Here is an 8,283-nt window from a genome sequence, read left to right on the forward strand (position 1 = left end):
TGGTGAGCTGTGTCAGTGTCGCCTTCTTCTTCTTCTTCCTCGGGTTTCGTAATTTTTCATAATTTTCTTTTTTCTTTTTGTGCACAATTTTCTGTTTTAAGTTTTTTATTCCGTTTGTTGTCTCATCATATCGTTTTTTTTTTGTTTGAAAAATGTTGTAGTTTTTATTTATGACGTTACAACCCGATTGTTTTACATAAACAATTAACTTAATTCATATCATATGTTTAGGAGAAAGTATATATCAAGCGTTGCTTTTTTTTTTTTCCTTGAATATCATATGAACTTGTTTAGATAAATACATAGAATATGCGATAATTCTAAAGAAAAAATATTTAATTAGTTTATAAAGCAAAGTTTCCCAAAAAAAAAAAAAGTGATTGTTATTCTGATTTATCTTTTAATTTAGGTTTATTGTTTTGATTTTCTTTTGAGTTTATCATTATCATTTAACTTTTAAATTAGTTCGAGTTCTATTATGATAACTAATTTTAGTTCTATTAGGATTCAAATAACAAAAGACTTTTAAATAATGTACAATTTTTACTACAATATTTATTCGGTTGGTTCTTGATTGTTCAACTCTCATTTAATCTTTTAACCCACAAAGATAACAAAAGACTTTTATTCGGTTGCTTATCGGGGTTTTTTTTTTTTTTTATGGTGTAAAAGCCAACAAAGATAAGAAATTGTTGGAAGAGATAAACATGTGGATTGAAAAAGAAGAAGAAGAAACTGAATGAGAAAAATGAGAAATCACGAAAAACTGACAAAAATATCAACGCCATGAAGTTTTTTTTTAATGATAATTAAAGACATTTATTGAAAAAATTACTTTAAAAAAGCCGTTTATGCATTTATATAGAAGATCCTATTGTGTAAATCTGTCTTTACATACTCTATAACTTCTACATACTCTATAACTTCTGTTAAGAGGTTGTGAAGGGTCTCTTGTCTCCACCTTGGCTTCAGCTTTGTAGCAGCTTCTATCTCTGCTCTTGTTGGCACTATTGCAGGATTGCCAATCTCCCTTACTCAGGTGTCCACCACTTCACAGCTGATACTCCCTCTAGCAATCACCTTTGCTAGCTGTGCATTATTCGGGATTACCTTTAGGTACACCATAAGAAGAGACTTGGATGATGTCCATCTTAAGACAGGGGCATGTGCGGCTTTCGGAGTTGTCAAAGGTATTGAACAAGTCTTTTTAGTAAAAGAATTACCGAAAGTTAAACTAGTTTTCTGGTTGTTGGAGGTTGATGAGATTTTTAAATGGCAATGCAGGTCTTGCTACACTGAGTGGTGGACAACCTTTGGAATTAAATACAGAAAGCATCTCTTCTCATGCTTTTGATGGTGCAATTCATGTGTCCCAGTATCTTTTTGTTTTTGTTTCTGCTGCTGTAGGTCTGGAATATTGTTTTAAGATGGGGCTATTGAGTCCTTTCCCTATCAAAAGATCAATTGCGAGAACCAAAGATTGTTGATGTGCTAATGTTGAAAAGATCATACAATTCCAAATTGTAGATTATTTATGTGCTAACCAATTTTGTGGCATACATTTATTATTCAATTTTTTCTTCTAAGATGGTATGTAGTTAGTTACTTCGAATAATTCCTCTTTTTCCTTCGGTAGAGCGCTAATGCTCTCCACAACACAAAACAATAAAAAAAAAAAAAAAAAAAGAAAAAAAAGAGGAAGTTTATGGGAATCCTAGGCTGGCGTTCAGCAAGTATGTGCAATATACTTGGTCCCAAAATTTCGTATGCAAGACTGAAGAGAGATAGATGTCACCATTTGGGGCTTTGAAGCCTGTTGTCAGAAAATTGTCCTTTCAAAACAAGTGATATGCTACCATGAAAAATTCAAAACTAAATTCATTCCATTAGTATGTATGCCAATACATTTTTAGTGTAGAAACTGTAATTCTCAATCTTATGGGGAACGCTAGCTTTTCAATCATACTCTTGTTCATTTTGGGGACCAATACAAGCGGTAAACATGTTTTATCTAAATCAGTGTCAAATGTTTAGAATTCATTATTCCTGCAATGCAAGCGAGACTTTCTACTGCTACCTTCTGTCGTCTTCATCCCAATCGTCATTCAAGTGTTCATTATCATGTAGGGGCTCTCTGGAAACTCCCGACCCTCGAATTTTGTTCCTGGATTGCTCATCAGCAGATGGCAGATTTATTTGCTCGTTTTTCCTCCCCTTCAATGAATCCTTCTTTCTAGACGCTGATGAAACACGCTTTGAAGCCTCACTAAAAAATTAAAAGGCTTGAATATCTCCGTGTTGAATACTTATTTCGATCTATAGATAGGAAAGATTTGGAGTCACAAAGATAAGACTAAATGATCATACAAGTAAGGAACAAATCTAACCTAGCTTCTAACATAAAGCCCGAAGCTTTCTTGCAATTACAAACCAAAGATATTAAACAATGCAAACATCTTATGTAGCTCCGATTATATAAGCAACTCTATGGTAGTTTGCAAATAAAATTGCGCTTGACATTTAAAAAGAAGTTATGAAAGGAAATCTGAGGCACAAACCAGTATATAAGTAAACTCCTTATGTTGAACCAGGAAGGAAAAATGATTGAAAAGAGCTTGTACCTGAACGTGAAGAATACACAAAACAATGCTAGCAATAGCCAGCCAGCTCTCCTCCAGTGACAATGACAGATTTGATCTAATTCATCAAGCGGACCAAATGGTCAAGTATAAACCATTTTAAATCATCAACAGTTACGTTATGCTTGCTTCAAAATCCAAAAAGATGAACCAAATTGACAAGTATAAAGTTATAAACCATTTTGAACCATCAAACAACTAACAAGGGAATGTTGTTTATATGGTCCAGAATATCAGGGATTGAAAGTAAACATACCAAGAACTGAGGTGTGATAGCAACAGATAGTATCATTTCAACTAAAGAGATATTCAAGATCATTTCTTTCCATTAGATTACTAACCAAAGCTTAAAGGAAACAGTTTTTATACCTGATGTAAGGAAGCAAGTAAACTAGAGAATACACTGGATAGCGCCTCTTCCCAGTATCAAGCCACGCAAAAACCCAGCTCTGATTCAATCGTTGACCAATAATTACACAAATTAATAAATAATTATCAGTTTTTTTGTTTAATAAGAAGTAAAAGATTGGATCTTTTGTTGATTACCAGGCAATTGAAGTAAGGAATGAAGCTGATGATTCCCATAACCCCAAACCTAGCATCTGTAGAATCAATAGCCGCATCCTCACCATCCTCGTCGTCGTCGGGAGCTCCGGCTACCGGCAGGACCAGTTTTTTTTCTTTTCATAATATGAAGATACAGCCCGTTTGTAGACGGTGCACAAATTTCTATCAGTTTTTCTGTTTGTGCACAGATTTCTATTTTAAGTTTATCATTCCGTTTGTAGACGGTGCTGTCATTTTTTATGAAGATACAGCCCCATTTTACCGTTATGAACTTAATTCATATCATACGTTTAAGAGAAAGTATCTATCAAGTGTTATTTTTTTTTTTTCTCTTGAAAGTGATATGAACTTGTTTAGATAAAATACATAGAATAAACGATAGTTCATAAAGCAAAATATTTAATTAGTTCATAATTAAAGATAAGTGTTCCAAAAAATAAAAGATTATTATTCGGATTTATCTTTTAATTTAGGTTATTGGTTTGATTTTATTTTGGGTTTATCATTATCATCTAGTTTTTAAATTAGTTCGAGTTCTATTATGATAATTAATTTTAGTTCTATTAGGATTCAAATAACAAAAGACCTATAAATAATGTACAATTTTTGCTACAACATTCATTCAATTGGTTCTTAAGTGTTCAACTCACATATAATTTTTTCACCCACATGTTCATCTCTGTCCAACATTTGCTTATCGGATTTTTTCTGGTGCAGAAGCTAACAAAGGTAAGGAAATGCTGGAAGAGATAAACATATAGATTGAAAAAGAAGAAGAAGCTGAATGAGAAAAAGGAAGAATCACGAAAAACCGACGTTATTAAGGTTTTTTTTCTTTATTTTTATCTGTAAAAATAACGTAGACAACCTACAGTGTAAATCAGTCCTTACATACTCTATAACTTCTGTTAAGAGGTTGTGAAGGGTCTCTTGCCTCCTCCTTGGCTTCAACTTTGTGCTTCTCATCAATCGTCAAAGGTTGTTTTGGCATTTTATAGGCTGTTTGGCTTGGTATAAATAATGTACTTCGTGATTAATTTTTTTACTACAATATTCATTAATTGGTTTTCTGAATGTTCACCTCTCATGTCCTCTTTGCATCCACATGTTTATCTTTTTTTAACAATTTCTAGTGGTTTTTTTTTTTTTTGGGCGCGGAAACTAACAAAAGTAAGAAATTGTTGGAAGGAGATCAACATATTGATTGAAAAAAAAGAAAAAGAAGCTGGCAAAAAAAAAAAAAAAAAAGGAATCAAGTAAAACCACAAATATATCAACGTCATTAAGGTTTTTTTTTTCTTTATTTTTATGTGTAAAAATAACGTAAACAACCTTTATTATAAATATATATATATAGAGCCAAGTTATAAATTAGATATTGTTTAACATAAGCCTATTACTATTCATCAGAGCTTAAATCCAAGTTGAAGGGCCTATATTTATTTGATTAAGAGACAAATAGTCGCACAAGCTCAATTAAGAGAATAGGCATATCTCCTGTCGTGTTTTCTTTTACGTAGTTGTCCTGTACCTACTTACAATAGATGTCGTCTCTTGCATATCAATTTCGTTTCTCATACCTCTTTTCAAAAAAAAAAAAAATGAAAAAAACAGAAAAAAAAAAAACAAAAAAGAAAGAAAAGAAAAAAGGAAAATTTGTTTCTCAAGGTGTTTCCCCATTGGTGAACAGGATTGTAAAAAAAAAAAAAAAATTGCCGAAAAAACATCTCTTGAATCATGCCATAGGGGGTTCTCCTTATCCTTAGCAGAGAGTAAGATGGAGAGCTAGATTAGATACTAAACAAATAATTTAGACACAAAAAAACAAAAAACAAAAACAAAAAACAAAACAAAACAAAACAAACAATAGTAAAAACAACTACTAAACATCCATTCAAATTTTTCACATATAAAGACTTTTTTAGTTATAACTTTTACCGGTGAAAACAAACTGACCAATCGGATTACAAATAACTTGCTTTAAATTTTATTTCTTTTTCCCTTCAAATGACCATAAGCACTCATGCATGAGATATTGTAACGAAATTGATATGAGAAATAGGTAATTGAATATTGCACAAAAATAAAACCAAAAATAGGGAAGAAGATTATGAGTCCATTGCTAAAAAATTAAAAGAACCATGAACACACCCAAATGGTGAAATCAACCGTGACATTATTAGACAAACATAAAGGCCAAAAACAACAAAAAAAAGTCTCGAGTTCAATAAGCAACATTTTTTTATGAGATGACGGTCGGCAAGATCAAATAGAAAAGAACAATTGGTTATGAAATATGCTTCTATAATATAATTTAACAAAAAGTTTTAGTGTGAATTTATACATATATATATAAATATGCTGATATATATATATATACTGCAAGATTGGGTAGTGTGAACTCTAAAAACAAAAAACAAAATGGTTAGCATTATGTTAACTAGGGGTGTTAATCGGCCGGGTAGGGTCGGGTTGAGCCGAAAAATTGAGCCGACCCGATCAGTGCGGGTTGAGAAAAGTTTGAGCCGCAACACTCTCTTAAGTCTACAAACCCGCAACCTTTCGGGTGACCTCAGGTAGGCTCGGGTTACTCGGGTTGGTGAAAACCAATTTTAATCTATGACTTCATACCTCTTTTAAAAGTCCAAAAGCATAAACAACAAGGAGATGAAATAAAATCTTGAGAAGTAAAATAGTCCATATAAAATAAACAGTTTAATCCAGAATCCAGAATAAATTTTTTTCCTTTTTCCCTTCAAATGACCATAAACACTCATGCATGAGATATTGTAACGAAATTGATATGAGAAATAAGTAATTGAATATATGAGTCCGTTGCTAAAAAAAAATAAAAGAACCAAGAACACATCCAAATGGTGAAATCAACCACGACATTATTAGACAAACGTAAAGGCTAGAAACAACAAAAAAAGTCTCAGTCATAATAAGCAGCACTTTCGATGAGAGGACGGTCAGCAAGATCAAATAGAGAAGAACAATTTGTTATGAAATTTGCTTTTATAATATAATCTAACAAAAAAAATTTTAGTGTGAATTTATACATATATATAAAAATATGCTTCCATATATATATATATATATATATATATATATATATCGTGCAAGATTGGGTAGTGTGAATTGTAAAAAATAAAAACAAAAACAACAAAACAAAATGGCTAGCGTTATGTTAACTCTTAAACCATATTTTGCCGCATCATTGCTTAGCCACATTTACTTTTAGTTAGCCTGTCCTTCTGTGGTAGAACTGCTAAAATAAGGCTTCAATGCTTAATGAAATAATTGAATTTTTGAAATATTATATATTGATATAGCTTCAAGTTCAGGTCCCCCACCAAAAAAAAAAAAAAAAAAACAGCAGTTCTTTGATTGAATCTACAGTTTATAAATAATCACTATGGGTAGTATTAATCCGACTTATACTTTCCCTCTTTCATCTATAATATATGCAAATGTAAAAGTACATAATGGGAAGCGTGATGATAATTTTTAGGATTAATTTCAGAAATGTCCTTAAATTTTATACCTTATTTTATGACCCGTATAGTTCGTTGATTCGAGTTTTTAATTCGAGTTGAGATGTGACTTTATATAAGAGCTTTTTACTGTAGTAAAAAAGTTAGATGTGACTATTTCTGAGAGCTTTTTATTATAGCAAAACTCGAATTGATAAAATGAACGGAGTCGTAGGGCCCGTTCGGTTCGCTAATTCGAGTTTTTAATTCGAGTTGAGATGTGATGTTATGTGAGGGCTTTTTACTGTAGCAAAAAAGTTAGATGTGACTGTTTCTGAGAGTTTTTTACTGTAGTAAAACTGGAATTCTAAACTCGAATTAGCGAAATGAACGAGGTCTTAATATGTCATTTAAATTTTAAAAAAGTTCATGTCTTCCTGATTTCTCCCCTTGAAATATGAAACGTGGTTTAAAACACTCTCTCTGAACTAATATTATCTTATAATAAATGAACTATTGATTTTGACTCAATTTCAAGAGATAAAATATACAAGTTCTACGGGACAAGTTGAAGAATGGCAAAAAAATTGAAGGGCATTTTTAAAATTAATTCTAATTTTAAATCAAATCATTTTTACCACGTCATCTCTTGACCCCACCAATGGATTTATTGCTTTTGTTCACCTTTGATTTTTCTCCCTCCAATATCAGAAGTAGAAGTGAAACATGGTACAGTGATCAGGAGGAACTCATGCAATTAATCCTATACGTAAATATAAAAGGGAAAATTTTCATATTGTGTTATAGAGTAATTATTTTTTGGTATTATGTATTTTTAATAATTTTAAATTGATATTTTGACGTTTTAAAAAATTAATTTTTAATTCTTTGAGGTCATTTTTTAAGATGTAAAATGTGAAATTTACTATTCTCATTACTTTATCAAATACTAATAAATTTAGAAAAAAAATCAGAAAAAGTTATTTTAATTTTAATTTTTAAATGTTTAAAAAAATTTCAAAAATTTTCTAAATTTATTATTAGTTTTGTGGTTAATTAATGAGAATGGTAACATTGACATTTTACATTTCAAAAAATGACCTTAAGGGTGTGTTTGGTTGGGTGGAAAGGAAAGAAATAGAATAGAATGAAATCCAAATATGATGTTGGGTTGCATTTATAAAAAAAGAATGGTCATTCACCCATTTTGAGTGAATCATCATTCATTCATCACATGAGAGGAGCCATTCCAAACTCTTTTCTTCATTTTTTTTCCATAATTACCCTTCAATATTATAATATGATTACAATATATTATATAGTTATTATATCTTATATTATGTAATATAATATAATATAATATAATATAGTTATAATAATCTAATAATATGATATAATATAATAAAATTTATAATATAGTTAAAAATTATAATATGTTTATTTAATATTCTATAATAATATTTTATATTATAATGTATTATATCTTATAATATTACATATAATATTATTAAAATATAATAATATAATATAATATAATATAATATAATATAATTGTGATATTGTAACAAATAATATCACGATTATATTAATAATTCTAATAT

This window comes from Morus notabilis, unplaced genomic scaffold (genome assembly GCF_000414095.1).
Source record: "Morus notabilis unplaced genomic scaffold, ASM41409v2 Scaffold1388, whole genome shotgun sequence".
NCBI lineage: Eukaryota > Viridiplantae > Streptophyta > Magnoliopsida > Rosales > Moraceae > Morus > Morus notabilis.